Below are 21,463 nucleotides of genomic sequence, written 5' to 3'. Positions count from 1 at the left end.
ATTCAATCTCTTGTCAATTTCTTCTTGACGCCTCAGTCTGGCATTTGATCGCCCTTTACCTTGTTTTCACAATCTTGGCTCAGAATTTTCTGAACATCTGTCTCTTCTTTGATATCAGACAAGATAACTCTCAAGATTTCCGAATCTTCTTCCTCTTCAACCACTTCCAGTACAGTCACACCTAGACTTTCATGGCTGTCTTCTTCCTCTTGTACTTCAGGAAGTGCCACATACGTCCATTCCGGTGACTTATACTTCTGGTTGTGTTTCTTAATTCACTTTTCTTTCTTCAAGTGTGTCTGCTCAGTGTCTTCTGATTTCTCTTGACTAGACACTTCATTCACTTGTTCTACTTTAGATTGTTTCACTCTTGTCAATCGATACCTCAGTCTTTTTATTTTGATTGGCCAAATTTCTTCTTTTGCTGGCCTTTTCAACTTATTTCCCTTCTAACCTCACTCAGTTTTCCAAGCTCTCTTCCTCAAGACTTGTCCTTCTGGTGCTTCTCCTTCGATTTCTTCAGATTCGGTCTCAGTTTGACCTTTACCTTCTTTGGACTTTCCCTTCACTACCTCCTGTTCCCTCTTCGTGTTTGTTCCACACAATCTTCCTTCTGACTTACTGTCCCTTCTTCTACCTGGATGTTTGTTTTCCCTACGCCTCCTCAGGGGTCTTCCGCAACAATCTTACCCTCACTCTCTGTATCTAATTTCTCACCTTCTATTTCTATGACCTCAGGTGAAATCTTTCTCGTACTTGCATATGGGGCTTCCTTATCAAGGATTTCTTTGACAGTTTCCTCAATATTTTCCTTTACTTTTTCTTGCATTCTCACCTGTTCAGTATCTAATTCTGAGATAGTATCGGACATTTCCAGCCGTCTCCTTAATGGCAAATTCTCTTGCTCTGCAACTTGGCTTGGTTCCAACTCTCCCCTTCTCAGAGTTGGTCTTGTTCTTGTTTCTTCTGATTCTAACTCAGAACTGGTATCGGAATCTCCCAAATATTAATCCTCAGGTCTATTTACTGGACTAGGGATTCGGAGAGTATGACTCGCATGAATCCAATTCTTTTCTCTGGCACATTTCACAGCCGTCGTCGTGGTCAAAATCACTTGACGTGGGTTTCGCCAACGTGGGACCGGACAATTTCTCCTTCTATGCACTTAGATCCTCACCCAGTCTCCTGGACTTAAATCATGAGCTAGCTTCTTTTCAAGGGTGGTTGCATCTGATCCGACCTGATGAAACACAGAATGAACAGAATCAGCCAACCCCTTGCAATAATCCAACACAAAGTCATCAGATATAGGCAATAGTTTGTTGACAGGAATGAAAACATGTCTCATCGCTCTACCCATAACAATTTCATGGGGACTCAGTCCAATATTCCTATCAGGAATCGATCTAATAGTCATGAGGACTAGAGGCAAGACATCAGGCTATTTTAAAGCTGTGACCAAACACATTTTTCCCAATCTGGTTTTAATGGTACCATTCATCTGTTCCACTACTCCAGAAGCCTCTGGACAGTAGGCGCAATGCAGTTTCTGTTGTACATTCAATGCTTCACAAATCAATTTTATGATTTCATTCTCAAAATGCTTTCCTCTATCTGACTCGATCGTAACTGGGAAACCAAGCCTAGGAATGAACTCTCTCAATAGGAGTTTCGCTACTGTAACCCCATCACTCATTCTGGTTGGGTACGCCTCTATCCAGCGGGAAAACAGACAAACAACCACTAGAACATATCTTAGCCTGTTACATGGGGGCATTTCAATGAAATCAATCTGCATTCTGGTGAAAGGACCTCCCTCCCGTCCTATTGTTCCCAAACTCACCACTGTTTTTCTTCCTGGATTGTATTGCTGACATACTAGACATCTTTGACAAAGGCTCTCAGCTACAAGCTGAAACTTAGCATTATACCATGTCTCTTTGAAAAGTCTGATCATAGCATCCCTTCCTACATGTGCCTGTCCATGGTACATCCGTGCCTTGGTAGAGATCATGCTATCAGGCATAACTGGTCTTCCATCCCGATAAACCCTAACTCTGTCTGCCTCTCGTGGTGCACATCCTGATTTTATTCACTGTTTCTTTTCCTCTTCTGCCTCTTCCTGTAGCTGCCTCACCTCTTCCCAAGTATTCACAGTGTTAGTAAAAAGTAAGGGACATGAGTTCATTTCCTTTTCCCTGTTCCGATTAACTGAATTCTGGTTGCGCGCACAATATTGCGCCATGTCATTTGCAAATTCATTTCCCGCCGATACGTAGTCAGCACTCTTTGAGTGGGCAGCGCATTTTAATACCTCCAATTGCTTAGGCAGCTGTATCACCTCAAGCAACTTCCCAACCACTTCAGCATTCCTTATAGGAGTTCCACTCGACGTCAAGAACCCTCTTTGGGACCAAATCAGCCCAAAATCATGCACAACTCCGAATCCATACTGACTATCAGTATCACAGTGACTCTCAGAATCTTTCCCAATTTACATGCTCTCGTTAACGCAAACAATTCAGCAACCTGAGCTGATCTCACTCCTTTCAGACAAGACACTTCCAATACAGCTGCTACAGTACATACTGCATATGCTGCACTCAAAATTCTTTCTTCGGTTCTCAAACATGACCCATCCACAAACATCACATAGTCACTTTCTTTCAGAGGCACATCTTTTATATCCGGACGTGGCTTGGTGCAAAATTCAAGCACTTCCAGACAATCATGATCCACGTCATCCTTCACTTCCACATTTACAGCTTCAGGCAACAATGTTGAAGGGTTTACATTGAGACACCTTACAAGGCTCACATTCGTAGCACCCAAAATGACTTTCTCATATTTAGCTAGACGACTATGCGTCATAAACTGAGTGCGGCTCCTTGTTAAAAGGATCGCAACGTCATGAGGTACAAACACTCTCACTGGGTATCCCATCACAATTCCTTCACTCTGTTCCAGGCTCTTACAGGTAGCAGCCACTGCTTTCAAACAACCAGGCAATGCCACAGCTACAGGATCTAGTACAGCTGAGAAATATGCAATCGGTCATCTTAATTGTCCATGCTTCTGTACTAACACAGAAAGTGCACATCCATCTCTCTAACTGCAATGGAGCTCAAACTCCTTTTCATAGTCAGGCATTCCAAGAGCCGGGGCTTCACACAAGCTGTCTCTCAATTGTTTAAAAGCCTTCAATTCTTCTTTGTTCAATTCAAGGGGGTCTTTCACATCACTCTTCAATAAGCGTTCCAAAGGTTATGCAATCAGCGAATAATTGCTGATCCACTGACGACAGTATCCAACCATTCCAAGAAACATTCTCACCTCTCTTTGAGTCATAGGTGCTCTCATTCCCTTTATTATTCTGATCCTGTCTGCAGTCACCTTTCTCAGACCTTTCTCAATTTTATGGCCTAAATATTGTACTTCCTTTTTGCAAAATTGTAATTTCGATGTGGATACTTTAAGTCCTCCATCCGCCAAATGATTCAGTAATGCAACTTTATCTACCACACAGGCTTCTCGGTTTCTCGATGCTACCAGTAGGTCAGCGATGTATTGTACTAGTACTGAGCTTTCAGGGCATTATTAAATCTTCCAGGGATTTGTTTAGAATCTGATTAAATTTCGATGGACTTTCTGTATACCCCTGTGGGATTTGGCACCATGCCAAGGTACGTTCGCCGAACCAGAACGCAAAAATCTGTTGGCTGTCAGGGTGCAATGGGACGGAAAAAAAAGCGTGACACAGGTCAATGACCATGTACCATTCTGCATCATGGGGAGTCTGATATAGGATTACTGAAGGGTTTGGTACAATGGGACAGCACGGTACAACAATTTTATTCACTTTTCTCAAGTCTTTCACTATCCTGAAAGTTCCGTTAGGCTTTTGCAAACCCATGATTGGTGAATTACATGGACTACTCATTATCTCTCTCAAAATTCCTTGTTAAATCATTTTGTCTATTATAGGAGTCACTCCTGCAATTATTTCTGGTGTCAATTTATATTGGGGAATATTCGGGTAACTTATTCCTTCTTTTACAGTTATCTTTACAGGGTCTACGTTTTTCATCAATCCCATATCTTCTCCCGTGAAATCCCATACCTCGGGTTTCACTCTTTTCTTCAATTCCTGAGACAATTCTTCCGGGTCAAATACAACAAATGCCCCAGTAACACCGGGTTCCATCTTGGCCATGGTCATTTTATACAGTACATCCTCATCAGGAGTTTCAACAGCTATGCCATCCAGAGTACAGAATATCGTACAGTTCATCTTACACAAGAAATCCCTCCCTAACAAATTTACAGGGCTAGTATCGCACACAACAAAGCGGTGCATGTCAGAAAATTTCCCTATTTTAACTTTTTTATTTTTTATTTTTTTTATTTTTTTATTAGCGCGTACCCCGTGAACAAGGCCCAACAAGCAAGTACGAATGGTACATTCAAAAGTAATATCCACCATTTTCCCCAATGTCTTCATGACGTTTATCCAGTAATCATGCACTGTCGCGCAATACCATGCAAGGTGTATGAAATCAGCCCCGTCCGCCCTGCAGTGTTTACACTTCGCATCTGTGCGTAGACCATATGCACAAAGCCTGGCTGGTGTGTAGTACGTTTGGTGTAAATATTTATAATGCACCATACGCAAATTCCCGTTTGGCATGAGCATACCAGTTAAGGTGCATGTTATGGCCCATTCCTTCTCCATGAGTGGGTCATCTAGGACCCTCTTCCACTTCTCGAACGCGTAAGACGTCGTGTCAGCTATGTCCTCCTGCAATTTAACATATAGTTTAGAAACCATGTGGGCCTGGTTAGGTGTAGTAAGTATCAACTATAATGCTGACAGCTGTGGTGGCTCCACAGGGTAAGATGGGTATAGCTTTTTGATCGCACTCTGCAGCCTATAATACGTGAAACAAAACAGTAGTGTTTGATTACTGATGTATGTAAGGTAATTTGGTGTTCTAAAAATACCATTATTATAAAGGTCCCCCATTTTATCTATGCCTACCTGCTTCAGCAAATTCAGGCCTACCTCTTCTTGCGTGACCGACAATTCTGGGTGATGAGCCAGTGGTAATGACGGTGCATATAGTGGGAGTCTGCGTGCTAACCTACCCATCCTGTGCCAGGCAGCGTTTGTCGTTTCTATAGTGTTTATATCTCGATTATGAAGAGGGGGCCTACGGTGACTTGTGATAGCAGTTAATGGTATTGGCAGTGCGACTCCTTCTTCAATTGCTACATGCGTGATATATGGGACAGTATGATACCAATAGTGTGCAAATTGCGCTTGCGCACATAAAAAATAAATTATTATTATTATTAAAAGATTTATACAGCGCATAGCTGCCCCAGTGACGGGGCGTCCCAGCGCTACACAGAAGAAAAAGTGCAGAGACTACTCCAACTAACACAAACCAGAATTACTCAGGAAAAAGCCAGGTCTTCAAGGCCTTGCAAAATATCACATGATTCTGCAAACCTCTAATAGAAGTCGGGAGGGAATTCCACAGAAGGGCTGCCTGGACTTTAAAAGAACGTCCCCCGGCTCTGACTCTTTGAAAACGAAGAGTGCAGACGAGGTCTAAGTTAGCGGAGCGAAGGGGGCGATTCGGGATATACTGAACAAGCATGTCACCCGGGATAGGAGGGCCTTGTTTCGCCAGAATTTTATGAGCCATACACAAGGACTTAAACTGAATTCTTTTGGCTATAGGCAACCAGTGCAGTTTGGGTAAAAGATTAGAAACCGAGCAAGATTTAGGAAGTGCTAGCATCGCCCGAGCAGCCACATTTTGAATGCTTTGGAGGCGAGAAATACACGATTTATTGGCCCCCAAATAAAGGGAATTGCCATAATCCAACCTGGACAGAATTGTGGCCTGGAGAATAGTTTGGCGGATATCTGGTTCAAAGTATCTAAGCAGGGGCTTCAACCCCCTCAGGAGTCCAAAACAGACCCCTGCAAGGACTTTAGACTGTGTATCGAAAGAAAGATCCCTGTCTATCCAAAAGCCGAGATTCTTGACCGCCTCTTTAGGCAGTGGCGCTGGCTTAAGTTTGTCCGGCCACCACTGTTCTGACCATAAAGCACTGTCTTTCCGTAGCACAAGAATTTCTGATTTTGCAGCATTAAGCTGCAAGCAGTTGGTTGTCATCCAATCTGAGATGTCTAATAAATCCTCTTTGAATTTGAGAAGGTTGTTTCTACAATTGTTTGAAAAAGCAATGACTAACTGGGTGTCATCGGCATAAGATACCAACGACAACCCTCTACTTTTAGCAACCACTGCTAGGGGCTGAACATAGATGTTAAACAGTGCTGGGCTCAATATTGAGCTCTGCGGAACCCCGTACTTAATAGCATGCATCTGCAAATGGTATGGAGGGACAACCACTTGAAAGGTCCTATTTTCCAAAAAAGAACTGAACCAAGAGAGCGCCGAACCCCTGACCCCAATATTGTGTAGTCTACCCAAAAGGATGCCATGCGAAACAATGTCAAAAGCGGCACTTAAATCCAATAGATTCAAGGCCACCGCGTTCCCGACATCCAGATTACCACGAATATCCTCAATCACGGCCAACAGAGCCGACTCGGTACTGTGGCAGGGACGGAAAACATTTTGTGAAGGGTCAAGGATTTTATTCTCCTCTACAAATTCCGCCAGAGCGGAATTGACATAGGATTCAGTGACTTTGGCTAAAAAAGGAAGTTGAGAAATTGGACGAAAATTTCCAGGATCTGAAGGCTCCAGACATGCTTTTTTTAATAGTGAAATCACTTTTGCATGTTTCCATGAAACGGGCAAAGAAACCAAGGACAGCGATAAATTAATAAAATCCCTGACCACTGGGAGCACAGATGGAAAGACCAAGCTCAGTTGGTCATGTCTCAAAGGATCGACAGGAGAACCTGATTTAATTTTACGGCATTATGATTCCGTCTCAACTATCGTGAGAGGAGGAAAAAAAACAATGTTGATGCAGGGGCGACCAACCGATCCTCCCCTTTAGGTCCAGGCGCAATGTTAATTCTCACTACGGGCGGGCTGACAGTCGGAAGATTATTATAAATGGTCTCCACCTTTTGCACAAAGAAATCTGCAAGTTTATCGCACTGAGCATTAGACGAGACAGGGTGGTCAGCTTTCACATTAGAATGTTGCATTTGTCTAAGAAGGGAGAAAATCATTTTGGGCGGGTTTTTACTCTCCAAAATTTTTTCGGCAATATAATTAGCTCTTGCTTTCCGAATCAACCTATGGTACGACTTAATAGCGGCGCGATAGTTATTTTTTGCTTCTAACTCATAAACACGCCTCCAGGTTCGCTCCAATTGCTTACAGACCTTTTTTGCTTTCCCTAAGGTTTCAGTAAACCTTGGATTAGATGGCCCTTGTTTCTTCTTTGAGCTCAGTTTTGCCAGAATGCAAGTATCTAATGCTGAGGTCAGCCAATCCTGGAAAAGAATATCGGTGGCCTCTATATTAGGGGAAAACTGAGGTCTAACATTTAATTTATGCCAAGGAAGTTTCATCACCGGGCAAGCACATTTCAAGGCCTGTTTCCCTGACAATTTTACAGAAAAGGAGACCAAAAAGTGGTCGGACCAAACCACAGGAACAGGAGGAGACACGATTAATGAAACCAAATTTGAAAATATAGGGTCCAACAAATGGCCGGCCACATGAGTGCATTCAGTCACGTATTGATACAATTGGCAGGCCTCAAGATCTGCTAAGAAACAGGCGATGTCAGCTTTGCCATTGTTTTCCAGATGAAGATTCAAATCACCCAAGATGGCGAAATTTGCTGTTTTACTGGCTAATATCGAGACCCTACTCACTAGCGCCTCCCTAAATATGTGAGATGGCCCAGGAGGGCGATAGATTAACAATCCCGAGACCGTGAAGTTGCAATTAAAAGTGATTTGGAAAAAAGCACTTTCACAGTCCAGAATATCCTCCTTCTTAAAACTACATAAGAAAGGCTCTTTAAGAATTAGCGCAATACCTCCACCACGTTTGGATGATCGGTTAAGTTGATATATACTATAACCTGGAGGGAGCGCCAGCCAGCCCTCTGCACCAGAATCCTGGGTTAACCAGGTCTCCGTCAGAAAGAGTCCGGTCGGAGAATCATCTGAGAGCAAATCAAATATCTCAGCATGATGTTTAATACGGGAACGGCAATTCAGACTAAGGAACCTTAGTTCAGTTGAGGCCATGGAAGAAGTGTCCCTCCCTGCACTCCTAAAAGTAAAAAGGCATTCTGTCACTACTGATTGGCCCTAACCAGCAAATCAGTGCTCCGCACTGTCTAAAATGCGGAAGCAAGAGTTTTAGCAGCAAAACCCGGCCACAAACAGTAAATGAAATTCTATGAAAGCGGGTAAGAAGTTATTTTTGTTAAAAGGAAACACAGAGCTCAGTCAATTCAATTTTTTTTAAAAATGAACATAAATGTTTTAAAATATCGGCAGCAGCACTCTGCCCGAGTGTCTAGAAGCAGAAAGCAGAAAGTTCAGGACTGTAAAACTCACCACGTGAGTATGATAATGTGAGAGCGCGCAGTTTAATACGGGCCTGCTTACCTGCCCATATCAGACGTGTCACCATTGTGATCAGTCGTTTAAAAAACGCTGCTGGGGGAGTGACGGGGATGTTATTGAAAATATATCAAAATGTAGGTAGTACGACCATTTTAACAATTGCCAGGCGGTCAGCTAATGTTAAAGGTAGTTGAATCCACCATTCTATTTTATCCTTCATAGCGCTAATCGCCCTGCCATAGTTAGTGCAGATCACTATGTCTGGATCCCGGTGATACCAGACACCTAAATACTTAACTGGGTCTGATTGCCATTCTAGTTGGAATTCGGTCTGATGTGGAAGCGTTGAGTCCGTTAACGGTATTATGATGGATTTGGACCAGTTAATTTGAAGCCCTGATTGGTGACCAAATCGAATATACTCCCTCAGCAGAGGGGCCAAATATTTCTCGGGATCCCGCACGTATAGCATCATATCATCCGCATAAAGGAATATATGTAATGGTCGCTGTGGAAATTGAAGTGCCGAACAATGATGTCCTTGCCTTATTTTACAAGCTAGTGGCTCAAGTGCTATCGCAAAGAGCAAAGGGGACAGCGGGCATACTTGCCTCATCCCCCTTGCGATCGTAATGGCGTCTGATATGTAGTTGTTAATTTTAATTCACGCTATAGGCGCAGTATATAGTATTAGCACCCACTTTAAAAAAAAATGTGGGAATCCCATTCTGCGTAACACAGTATGTAGATATGGCCATTCAATGGAATCAAATGCTTTTGCAGCATCTAATAGCACCGCAGCTGTTTTAGTACTGGGGATTAAGTAATGCGAGAGCGCAAATACTGTTCTGGTTTCATGGGTCGGTGCTCTGGTTGGGATAAACCCTGACTGATCTGGTAATATCAGTCTGGTCATCAGGGGTTGCAATCTGGTGGCCAAAATTTTGGCCAATATCTTAGTGTCTACGTTTATAACAGACAGTTGTCTATAGGATTCGCAATATTCAGGATCTTTGCTTGGCTTTAAAAGGGCGATGAGCATGGCTTCTCTCAACATCGGCGGTAACAATTGTTTGTCATGTGCATCCACGTAACTTTCGACCAGGTGGGGCGCTAATTGATCTGCAAAGGATTTATAAAATATACATGTGAATCCATCAGGGCCAGGCGCTTTTCCATTAGGGAGTGATTTAATGGTGTCCGTGACCTCCTCTATCATTATTGGCAAGGACAAATATTCCCTATGTGTGTCAGACAGCCATGCTAGCGCCACATCCTCCAAATATTCCATGACCTCAGGAGTTGTGGCCGTGGTCCGCGCTGCATACACGTCCCCATATGTTCTCATAAACTCCCGCAATATTCCCAGCGCATCTTGCTGTAACTCCCCATTCATATCCCTGACCGCCAGTACTGCTTGTGGTGGTCGACCAGTACAAATATTGGATGCCAATACACTTCCTGGTCTACCCCCTTCCCCATATGAGCGTGCCATTTGTCGTTTTGTAACATATTTCAGCTCTTCCTTTTCATAGGATTGATATTCTGATAGCACAGCCCTAATGTCACCTAATATGTTTGCATCTTCTGTACTCTCGTTTTCCCGCTCTAGTGTATGTAGTGTGGTTTCCCGTTTGTGGAGATGTTGACTTATGTCCCTCAGAATGCCAGCGTTGGTGCTGATGCACACTCCCCGTATTGTAGCTTTGAAAGCTTCCTAAAGTAAGCCAGGATCCTCAGTGGTGGGTTTATTTAACTCAAAATATTCAGTGATAGCCCGACTAATGGTGTCAGTGTATACTGAGTCCAACAACGCTTTCGAATTAAACCTCCATGTGTAAGGTGGCGGTATATAGTGTGGCATGTTAATAGATAACAACACTGGATTGTGATCAGACAATGTTCTGGGCAGGTGACTCACAGCCCGCGTCCACAACAGTGCATCATTAGTACCTAACCAGTAGTCTATACGAGACCAGCTATTATGGGCCGCTGTGGTGTGTGTGGCCTCCCTTCTACCTGGATTTCTGGTTCTCCAAGTGTCATTAAGGTGTGCTTCACTCATGATATTTTACAATACCCCCACTGCCCTCCGATGTGGCTCTTTTGACATGTTTGATCTATCAAGGTTGTCACACAGAGCAATATTAAAATCTCCACCCCAGAATATAGCCATGCCCGTTAAGTCATTTATTTTACGCCTGAGTGCACAATAGAAGTCTGGGTCGTCCACGTTTGGGCCATAGGTATTGACTAATGCTATTCGCTGACCCCTAAGTCGCCCCGTGATAATAACATAGCATTCCAGATCATCAGTTATAGTGCTGTCTACGTGGAGATGCGTTCCCTTTTTAATCAAAATGAGAACCCCTCTGGAGTAGGAGGAATATGAAGACCTATATATTGCCTCCGCCCATTTGCGCCCAATGTGATTGGTAGAACTAGGATCCAGGTGCGTTTCCTGAAGGAGGGCGATGTCAATGTGTAGTCTGTCAAGGTATGCAAATATTTGCTAAATTTTCTTCGGGTTATTAAGCCCTCTGACATTCCAAGTAAGCATATTTAAGTGAGCTGGCTGTAGCCTATTTGCGGACATCGTTAAATAGTAAAATATATCTTAACGCAGTTGCATCTTATGCATCTCATGGTGCTTAGTAAACTCCTGGCAACAACAATCACATGAAAGTCTGACTGGATATCCACAATGTTTCTCAAGCACAACAGCCTGTAAAACAGTTTCCAACTACGCCCCTCCCACCCCCCACCCGCTTCAGCATCCCAACCATGCCAAAGACAAACCCCTAGTGTAGAAAACAACATAACAGAACCCTTCTTGGGGAACACCCTCCTGGGGGTACCGCCAAGTGCACAAAACTCCATCCATCAAAGTGGATGTGGTCAGGTATACGCTATTTATGCGGATCTAATATTTACCAAAAATGTATCAAGTAGCCCAATACCACCGAACAACTATACATAGCTAAGTGTCATAGGATGTAGAGCAAATATCTGTGATCATCTGCCTATGCTGGCACAGTTCATAGCACTTTTTTTGACTAAATAGGCCAGTTTCCATTGACAGCAGGGATCCCGAGGCACAGAAAATTACTCCAACGAACTAGAAGCACATTGTCCATGATCACCAACTAAAACAGAACCTTATATGCATGTTATATACATTACCCCCTGGTATGCGCAGTGTCTCCATGCGCCATCATGAATACAATGACTATTCGCAGTTTAAACAACCTCCTCTATTTCGCTTTTCGAAAATCCAGGGAGTCTATCTGGCTGGCATCCATATCATGCTAACAGTACAGCTGGCTTCAGTGCAATGTACAGGACGAGCGACAGGATTGTACCCACAGCGTAACCTGTTCATACCTTACACATCGTAATACCGGTCACTCATCTTGAAAATAATATTAAGATTAGACTCCTTCGGAATCTTGGGTCTGTACAGCTTGCTTTCGCTCCTTATGTTGGCCGATAATATTCTTAATAAAGTCTTGCGCTGCCTTTGGAGAGTGGAGAACCGTAGAGCGACCATCATGCGTCACTTTCAGCCGTGCTGGATAAAGCATTGCATACTCCACTCCCAGTTCTCTCAGTTTCTTTTTCGCCGGATTAAAGTCCTTGCGCGCTAGTTGAACCGTCATTGTAAATTCCGGATAAAATGCCAGTGTGTTGCCCTGGTAGGTTATCTGCTGTTTTTCTCGTGCCATCCGCAAGATGGCATCACGATCCCTATAATTAAGGATCCGGGCAACTATGGGTCTCAGCGTGGCACCTGGTAGGGGTCTTGGGGCCAAGGATCTATTTGCACGTTCTGCTATGAGGACCGTTGAATAATGAGTAGCACCAAACACCTCACGGAGCATGTCCTCCACGTATGTCTCCATCCATCCCGTGTTTGTGGATTCTGGAATTACCGTAATTCTGATGTTATTGCGACGGGACCGCGCTTCCAAGTCCTCCGCCTTGTTTTTAAGCACCTCTAACACTTTCTCCATATCTGTGCACTTCCGAGTTGTGACATGTGAGTCATCGTCCACTGTAGCAATACGTTTCTCGGCCTCATCAAGACGTTCCCCTTGCTTATCTAGTTTTGCCGATATGTTGTCAACTCGGTGAGTAAGGGAGTCCAGCTTGCCATTGATGTCCTGAAAACTTTGTTGTATTGCCTTAAGAACCTGTTCCATTCCACTGCCCGTAGCGTCTCCCACTTCCAATTCAGTGTCCGAGAGCATTGTTGCACCTTTGGCTTATCGTTTCATTTCAAATGGTAATTTTGACTGCTGCCTGTCCAGCTTGCCCATGATTGCAGTAACCAACACTATCAACAGCAACGCAGGACAAGATCACTGCTGGAGTGGTATCTTGTCCTGTTCCCCGCTTATTCAGTTCTCTGCGTCCCCAGTCCTCTGCGCCACCCGCATAGTAGTTGTAATAATATGCGCCACACAGCACAACTGTCCAGTGGTAGCAGTTGGCAGCAGAAGTCAATCTCGTATCGCCACAGTTTCAATCCACCACCGCAGACTTACAGAGTGCCCAATAAATTCTGCAGCCCTCTAGCAGCTGGCCACAGGGCCTCCATATGGAACATCGCCTTGTCACGACATGCGCAACACAGAAATCCGATAGCTCTGGACAGCAGGACACAGTCTATTGAGTGGGGCCTGTCAATGCTAGTTATAGATGCTAGGCTTTACCCATTCATTCTGACCATGTGCGGTGGCAGCAGCATTCACAATGTAGACGCAATGGAATTAGCACACTTTTTTACTTAACAGTGCTGAGTAGGCACATTCGGTATCTTTCCCGACGATTTAATACCTCGCAGCCACATTTTTGGGAGAGTGGCGCCACAAGTATAGTTCCTGCAGCACGCTCTCAACACATGGCAGAGCAGGTTTCGCATGCATGTATAAGACATATCTGCGCACCAATCACCATTCCGTGGCATGGTCGTTAACAAGACTGCTCCTCCATATGTCTCCTATGCCGCCATGCAGTTGCAGAGTACACTACTTAGTGGCCAGGAGCCGCAGTCGCAGAGCCGCCGTTATTATAGTCCGCCATTTTGTATGTGTGTTTCGTTTTCTCCTTTCTGGCAGGGCATTCGCGTATCACGTGGAAGCTCACAGCTCGTACCTGTATGGTGATTTGACAGCTGCCTCCTCGTGGATACACTCATACAGGAGTGATAACTGACCCCTGTGCCTTGCGGTGGTGCATCGGAAGTTTGAGCTGCACTGACGCGGTTGCAACTCAGGGCGCCGCCATCTTGTGCTTACCGAACATCGCTTCTCGGCAAGATCGCATGTGTGCCCGTTCCTGCTGCCAAAATGTGAGATAGGTATCACAGCACCTGCCTTTTATGCCCTCCGATCACCATTTCTGCCAGTATCGCCCGATTTCGGATCCGCAATCCAGTCTTTATGGCCAATGATCGAACCTGACCAGCGGAGCTGCCTCAATAGTCAGCCATTTTGCTGTGCGCCCTCTAGCGCCCCCCCCCCCCCATTTTAACTTTAACAGGCTCGGTAAGGTACGTTTTATCTGACTATTGGAGACTCCAGCTACCTGGATTGTGTCACCCAAGAGATTTTTGATGTCAGATGATCTAACAGTTGAACGAGTAGCAGCAGTATCTACTGGGAAAGTAATATTTTAATCATTTACCTTTCCATCCACAGAAGGGCCTGTCTGGTCTACCTCTAGAGTTGCGCCAAGTACGCACTCCTATTCCTCTCCTCGGCACCGTCAATAACTCTCCTCTGACTCACTCTCATCGCGCTGCAGCCAATACTGCGAAACAGCACTAGCGCGTGGTAGCTTTGTTAACTGTTCCTCTGTGTAGAATCCTGTCTCATTACTGTATCTCTGAGGGTTTACGCACTGTGGAAAAGGTGGCTTTGGCACCTGACACTGTTGGGCAACAACCTGCTGCTGTCGCGGCGGTTGACAACTCACCTCATTCTGCACCTGTGGATTCAATGATGCATTATCGCCGTTAGCACTCAGAGGCAATTTACACTCGGATTTCCAATGCCCTAATTTATGCAGTTATGACATGACCACTTCTTTTTGGCTTCGTCTAAACTAATCTGTCCCTTTCCTTTTCCAATATTAGGTTTTTGTCTCACAGGGCCCATGCCATTTGCTTGTTCGATCAGCTGGGCTTCTTGCCTTTCTGCTACTTTAACCTGAGCCCACATGGCCTTCTCTTTTTGCTTGCATTGCTTTGCCTAAATTTCGTTGCTAAAATATTTCGCATGTCGCAGTACTTCATCTATCTTTTTAGTTAGCCAATCTACTGTATGCTGTTTAATCATTCCGCTTACCTCAGGTCTTAACCCATAAACAAATCGATATACAAAATGACTTAAATCTTTCTCACTCAATTTCTCATCACCACTGTATGGCTTAAAGCAGAGGTCTTCAAACTGTGGGGCGCGCCCCCTGGGGAACGTGGATGTGTTCCCAGGGGGGCGCAAATGGGTCAGCAATTACATGTAAATGAAGACAGTCTGAAAGCGCGAAAGTCGCGTTTCCAGGCAGTCTAAATTTAAATGCAGCAGTTAAAGAACATTAAAAAAGTGTAAAGATGGTATGCTTTTGATATGGTCACTTATAGATATAGTTTTAAATGGTGACAAATTATTGCTGTTTTCTATTTTAAGAAGGGGGCTGTTTCCTATAAAACAGAGGGAAAGATGGCGGCATTGCAGTGTCTTCATCTTACTTGAGACTTGCTTAGTGAATGCCTGGAAAGCATGAGTTGGTTTAGCACAGCATTTTAGAATTTACTGCATGAGGCATTGTAAGCCAAACATTGAGAATCACTTCAGTTACATCTGCGGAAGATTGCTTATCTCACAGGTTCTAGGACCAGAATTTAAACATTTGATTGCATTCATATGAGAGGGATCTCTCTGTCTTGGTGCCTGCCCATAGATGCAGCCTTTACACAGCGTTAAGGTGTATTCCAGTGGAGGAAGCGTGTGATTTTTTTTCCTTTGCATTTTACTGTAGAAAGATATGCTGTTGTAATGATTTTAATTAATCGTATAGTAGATATATTCTGGTTCTGATTCTTTGTGTGTGTAGGTGTGTGTGTGCTTTTGCGTGTCTCAGAGAAAGCTACATATTTGTGTTATTTCCTGTGCACATGTACCAGGGTAAAAATGTGTGTGCGCTATATGTGTAGAAGGTTTATTACAAATGTTTGTCTACCTGTCAGACTTTTTCCTTAATCCTATCACTGGCAGGGACAATCAGGAACTATCGAAGCAGGAGTACTGGTGTTGGCTCTCGGGGTGGATGCAAGCAGCTAAGGGTTGAAGCTAGCTACAATACAACATTATCATAGTTGCACTAACGATGGGAATGTCAGTCAGAAATGTGAGTTTTTGTAAACACATTGCACTTTAATGATGTCTCATAATATCCAACTATATACAGAGATGGGACGGAGAGGGATGATGAGAGATGGGAGGGAGAGGGATGATGGAGAGGGATGATTAGAGATGGGAGGGAGAGGGATGGCGGGGATGGGAGGGAGAGGGATGATGAGAGATGGGAGGGAGAGGGATGGTGAGAGATGGAAGGGAGAGGGATGATGAGAGATGAGAGGGAGAAGGATGATGAGAGATGGGAGGGAGAAGGATGATGAGAGATGGGAGGGAGAGGGATGATGAGAGATGGTAGGGAGAGGAATGGTGAGAGATGGGAGGGAGAGGGATGATGAGAGATGGGAGGGAGAGGGATAGTGGGGATGGGAGGGAGAGGGATGATGGAGAGGGATGATGAGAGATGGGAGGGAGAGGGGTGATGAGAGATGGGAGGGAGAGGGATGATGAGAGATGGGAGGGAGAGGGATGGTGAGAGATGGAAGGGAGAGGGATGATGGAGAGGGATGATGAGAGATGGGAGGGAGAGGGGTGATGAGAGATGGGAGGGAGAGGGATATTGAGAGATGGGATGATGAGAGATGGGACGGAGAGGGATTATGAGACATGGGACGGACAGGGATGAGGAAAGATGGGAGGGAGAGGGATGATGGAGAGGGATGATGAGAGATGGGAGGGAGAGGGATGATGAGAGATGGGAGGGAGAGGGGTGATGAGAGATGTGAGGGAGAGGGATGGTGAGAGATGGAAGAGAAAGAGATGATGGAGAACTTAAATAAGTTCTTGATTATCCCAAACCATGACTTTTTCTCCTTTTCTGGTGGATCGTAATACATAATTTTTCTTATTCTTTAATCCTGAATCACTAGATTTCCTGAATTGCTTCTCTGCGATTATTCTGTTTGCTGTCCAATCGCAGCGCGACTCACACTAACGCACCAATCCGGAGCGTCTACGTCACACTGGCAATTCTCCACTCCTAGCGCGGCATACACCAGCTCACCAATCCGTGAAAACTTCATCTCTCAAAGGCTGGCCAATCCCAGCGCGATCTTTCTGACGTCAGCTTGTCTCACTACTCCTGCTTCTGCTAACCCCTCCTTTACAAATTTTAGCGGCAAACTTTTCTTACGTTATCTTCAATCAAAATCTGTTAGTAACGACATAAAAACACCACCATTGCCTGTTTCGCTAAACCAAAGAGATAGTTTTGTCCATTTACACAAGATTTCTGTAGGGCAGCGCTTACCTCTACCCTACCACAGAATTATTCTGTTTCACTGATAAAGTAGCACTTCCCTCTACCTTACCCTTCTAACAAGCAAAACAGCTAATCGTTTCTCTGGGGATAAAACACATGTGGAGACTACACTGCTTCTGAGAATTAAGGCCAGAGTTTCAAGAGAGAACCTGTTGCTATTGCACTCACGCACATTCACACAGAAAATTTCGCTAACGATAACTAGGCCTGGGCAAAAATTTTGTTCTGTTCGCGGAAATTGCGATAATTTGACATTTTCGCAATCCGCGGAGAGCGAGAAAATGTCAAAATTTCCGCTTTCCGCAGCTTGGCGATAATTTGTTTCTTGCTCGCGCTGTAAAATAATACATTCTCGCGCGCGTGCGATCGCCTTACCTGAATCCCTGCATTCGCCGACAAGTTTTCTTGATCCGGTCGCGTTCTCCATGAGATGTTGGATTGTTTTTAGCCATTTGCGCTGTCTCCCGACAGTTCGCGCCCGCAGTGACGTCATGCGTCGCGCGATCACGTCTTTCTTCTCGCGATCATGCACCGCGAGACAACTCAAAACAAGATGGCCGTGCCCGCCAGCAACCACATGGGTAAATTGGCGACCCGCAACCATGCAGAAAATCTCGCGAACATGCGGGAAAAAAAATTCCGCATCTTCGCGATATTTCCGCTTGTTTGCGATAATTTTAAACATTTTCGCGATAATTTGCAAAAGTGGATTTCGCAAATTCCGCCCACCCCTAACGATAACACACAACGATGTTACCAACTCGAAACCAGACAATGCGCCGTGCGACTTCACTTGCCACACGTTTCCCCGTGTACCTACAGGGCGACCAGACAATACACTGTGCGACTTCACTTGCCACACGTTTTCCCCGTGTACCTACAGGGCATCCAGACAATACACCGTGCGACTTCACTTGCCACACGTTTTCCCCGTGTACCTACAGGGCATCCGACGCAACTCAACATATAACGTTAGTACATACATCAATAATCAATCATCAATAAATCAATAACCAATAACCAATACTCAATAATCACCAAACCAATGCAATAAAACCATAACTCTGCTACCAGAAAAACTGCTCCAGCGGAAAAGGTCAAATTTACATATCCTCCCTGCGTCACAGACCCATCATCACACTAACTCATTTACATATGCATTCATCGGTGGGGCCCATAAAACCAACACTCATACATCTCACTTCAAGTCTGCACACAGAAGGAAAGAAGCGCTGGATATGTGGGGGTACCTTATTACCTATAGGAGGAAGATTATTTACATTATATACACTATATACATTAATACCTATAGAATCCTAACGTTAACATCAAGGAACTCCACCACTTGGTCGATGGACCAATTAGTTGGACTGGTTGATGGTGATTTAGAACCAGCTAAAACACATTAAAGTTTCGGAACCTTTGATTAATCAATACCTTATTAAAATAATCACAAACTCATTTCTGTCAATCAATGTTTAGTTTATCTAATTAATTTACATTCGTTGGCATAGTCAGCATTTAAGTATGTGATAAACTCGGACCCCCTGGGTTTAAGAAAATAAAATTCCTAGGACAGGGCAATAAACAATAAGACAATAACTTCCTAGGCAATTAATAAATCAAAAATGGTGATCCTATTTGAGTGTCAAATTAGAGTAGTCACAACAAATTAAAAGATTACACAGTATTATTTATTATTATTGTTTTTCTAAATATCACAAACATGACACATTTTTGCAGCAATAAAACACAGGTCTACAGTTTATAGTCATTCAGTACATTCTGTTAAAATTCCAACAATTAATACAAAGATAAGGACATTCCTGTGGCCATACAATAGTCTTCTACGTGCGTTTCGGCAAAAAGTATGCCTTCGTCAGGAAAAGCCACAATTCTTAAAGCGTTGTTGTCACAATTGGGACAAGAAGGTTTTTTGATGATTTTGGGGGCATTTCAAAAAAAGGGATGACGAGCATCTGTTAAGTATGGTACCTGTCCTGACAGATGGTAATCAGATGTATAAAGTGCCTCAAAGTCGTCGATCGACGGGCCGGTGATTAGGAAGGTTTATCCATCTGATTACCATTTGTCAGAACAGGTACCATACTTAACAGATGCTCGTCATCCATACATCTCTGTATTACGAAATTTACCGTGGACAATCTCCGCATAAATTATAATATCAGAACCACACGGTGAACAGCAAAGGTTTCCACTATATCAACCTTCGTGGACCTGGGATGGTATAGAATACCCAATGATATCACTTTGTGGATTCATACCAAATAAAAGGTATTTTTTAACTATTCGTGTTCATCCTAATCCCCGATCCATTTATGAAGACATCATATCCATAGTGGATCCATATCGAGCCACAGGCCCCCTTTTTTTGAAACGCCCCCAAAATCATCAAAAAACCTTCTTGGCCCAATTGTGACAACAAGGCTTTAAGAATTGTGGCTTTTCCTGACGAAGGCGTACTTTTCGCCGAAACGCGCGTAGAAGACTATTGTATGGCCACAGGAATGTCCTTATCTTTGTATTAATTGTTGGAATTTTAACAGAATGTACTGAATGACTATAAACTGTAGACCTGTATTTTATTGCTGCAAAAATGTGTCATGTTTGTGATATTTAGAAATACCAATAATAAATATTACTGTGTAATCTTTTAATTTGTTGTGACTACTCTAATTTGACACTCCAATAGCATCACCATTTTTGATTTATTAATTGCCTAGGAAGTTATTGTCTTATAGTCAGCATTTAATCAAATCCGAATTTTTCAATGAATGTTTGGCACACATTTGCATAACAATTATATTTACCTACATTTTGATACCATTTCCCGAAACCTGTCAGCCCTGTATAATCAAATCCCTTCTGGCATAATTGTCCAATCAAATGCAGGCTAAGACCCAAATAAGTCCGGGAAAAGTTCTTTCGCACGGCACGTTACAGTCCCAAGGATATCCAAAGGACCAGGCAATCGTGCAAGCAAATCGACCCAGCAATCATCCACGGAAATTCGGAACGCACTTCTGGAACGCACTAGTCTATACCCTCTTCTAAAGTTACCCTTTTATAATAAATTCTAGGATAACATGAAACATTTTCTAAGACTCGGAGGGTCCTGAATATTGGACTTGATTCCCAGGTTTTCTTGGTTCTCAGGGAATTGAATATGTTTGTACAGTTCTCATGCGAAAACAATCCGAAGTAACAACATGTAGACCTCTGAGTACAGGTCACTTATTGTCTTTCCTGTCATTCACACTAGCTGAGTCCTGGCAATCCTCCACGTTCCTATCCTTGACGAGGAACACGGTGCCCAAATTAGAGGTCACCTGGAGATCTTCAGAGCCATCCGAGTCTGCGCAGTAGACATCGCGCTCACACAACGGTGGGATCGCGGCCCAGTAGGCCCGAATGCTAACTTTAGTGAAACAAACATAAAACATAATTAATATACGGAAATGAAGATTCAAATGTTTAAACCCACACTAATCCCATTATAGATTAGTATTTTCCTAGCTTATAGCAACATTTAAAGCAATAATACTCACCATTCCGCAATACCAGGAGCACAAACTATTACAAAAGCAACATAAATCATGCAATTTTCTATACCAACACATTCTACGGTTAATATGCGTACCACAGTTAGTCAGTAGAATTTATTAGCCATGCAATTAGAATTTAGTCCCACATATAATTTGTGTTTACTAAGGTGCAAAATTGATTAATAGTAACACTCCACACAGTTACTACAGGTTAATATTTAGAATAGTTACATAATTAGTATTTTGTCATGCAAATAGATATGGTATACACATTTTTGCTTTACATGCTCCACCAGTATCACAATGAATACACCTCATAATGACTGCACAAAGCTTTAGAAAATTGAGAATATTTATCCGAAGCAAAATGTGAACAAAATGACAAAAACCCAATCAGTGAAAGTCCAGAGATCAATTTATAAAGATTAAATGAAAAATAGTGCTTAGAAGTCCCTAGCTGTCAAAAGGTTCTTTGAAGAGGTACCGGAGCAAATCCAAAGTTCAGGCCGACTGCCATTGATAGCAGTCCAGCTACATGACACAGACAGGTCCCGCTAAAAAAATACCTCATATGAAGCTATGGTCATCATCGAGAATCTACTGAGTCATTGTTGAACTGTGCAAAGGAGGTCCC

Source organism: Triturus cristatus, chromosome 6, assembly GCF_964204655.1.
Source record: "Triturus cristatus chromosome 6, aTriCri1.1, whole genome shotgun sequence".
Classification (NCBI taxonomy): domain Eukaryota; kingdom Metazoa; phylum Chordata; class Amphibia; order Caudata; family Salamandridae; genus Triturus; species Triturus cristatus.
Note: the sequence above shows the minus strand (reverse complement) of the source record.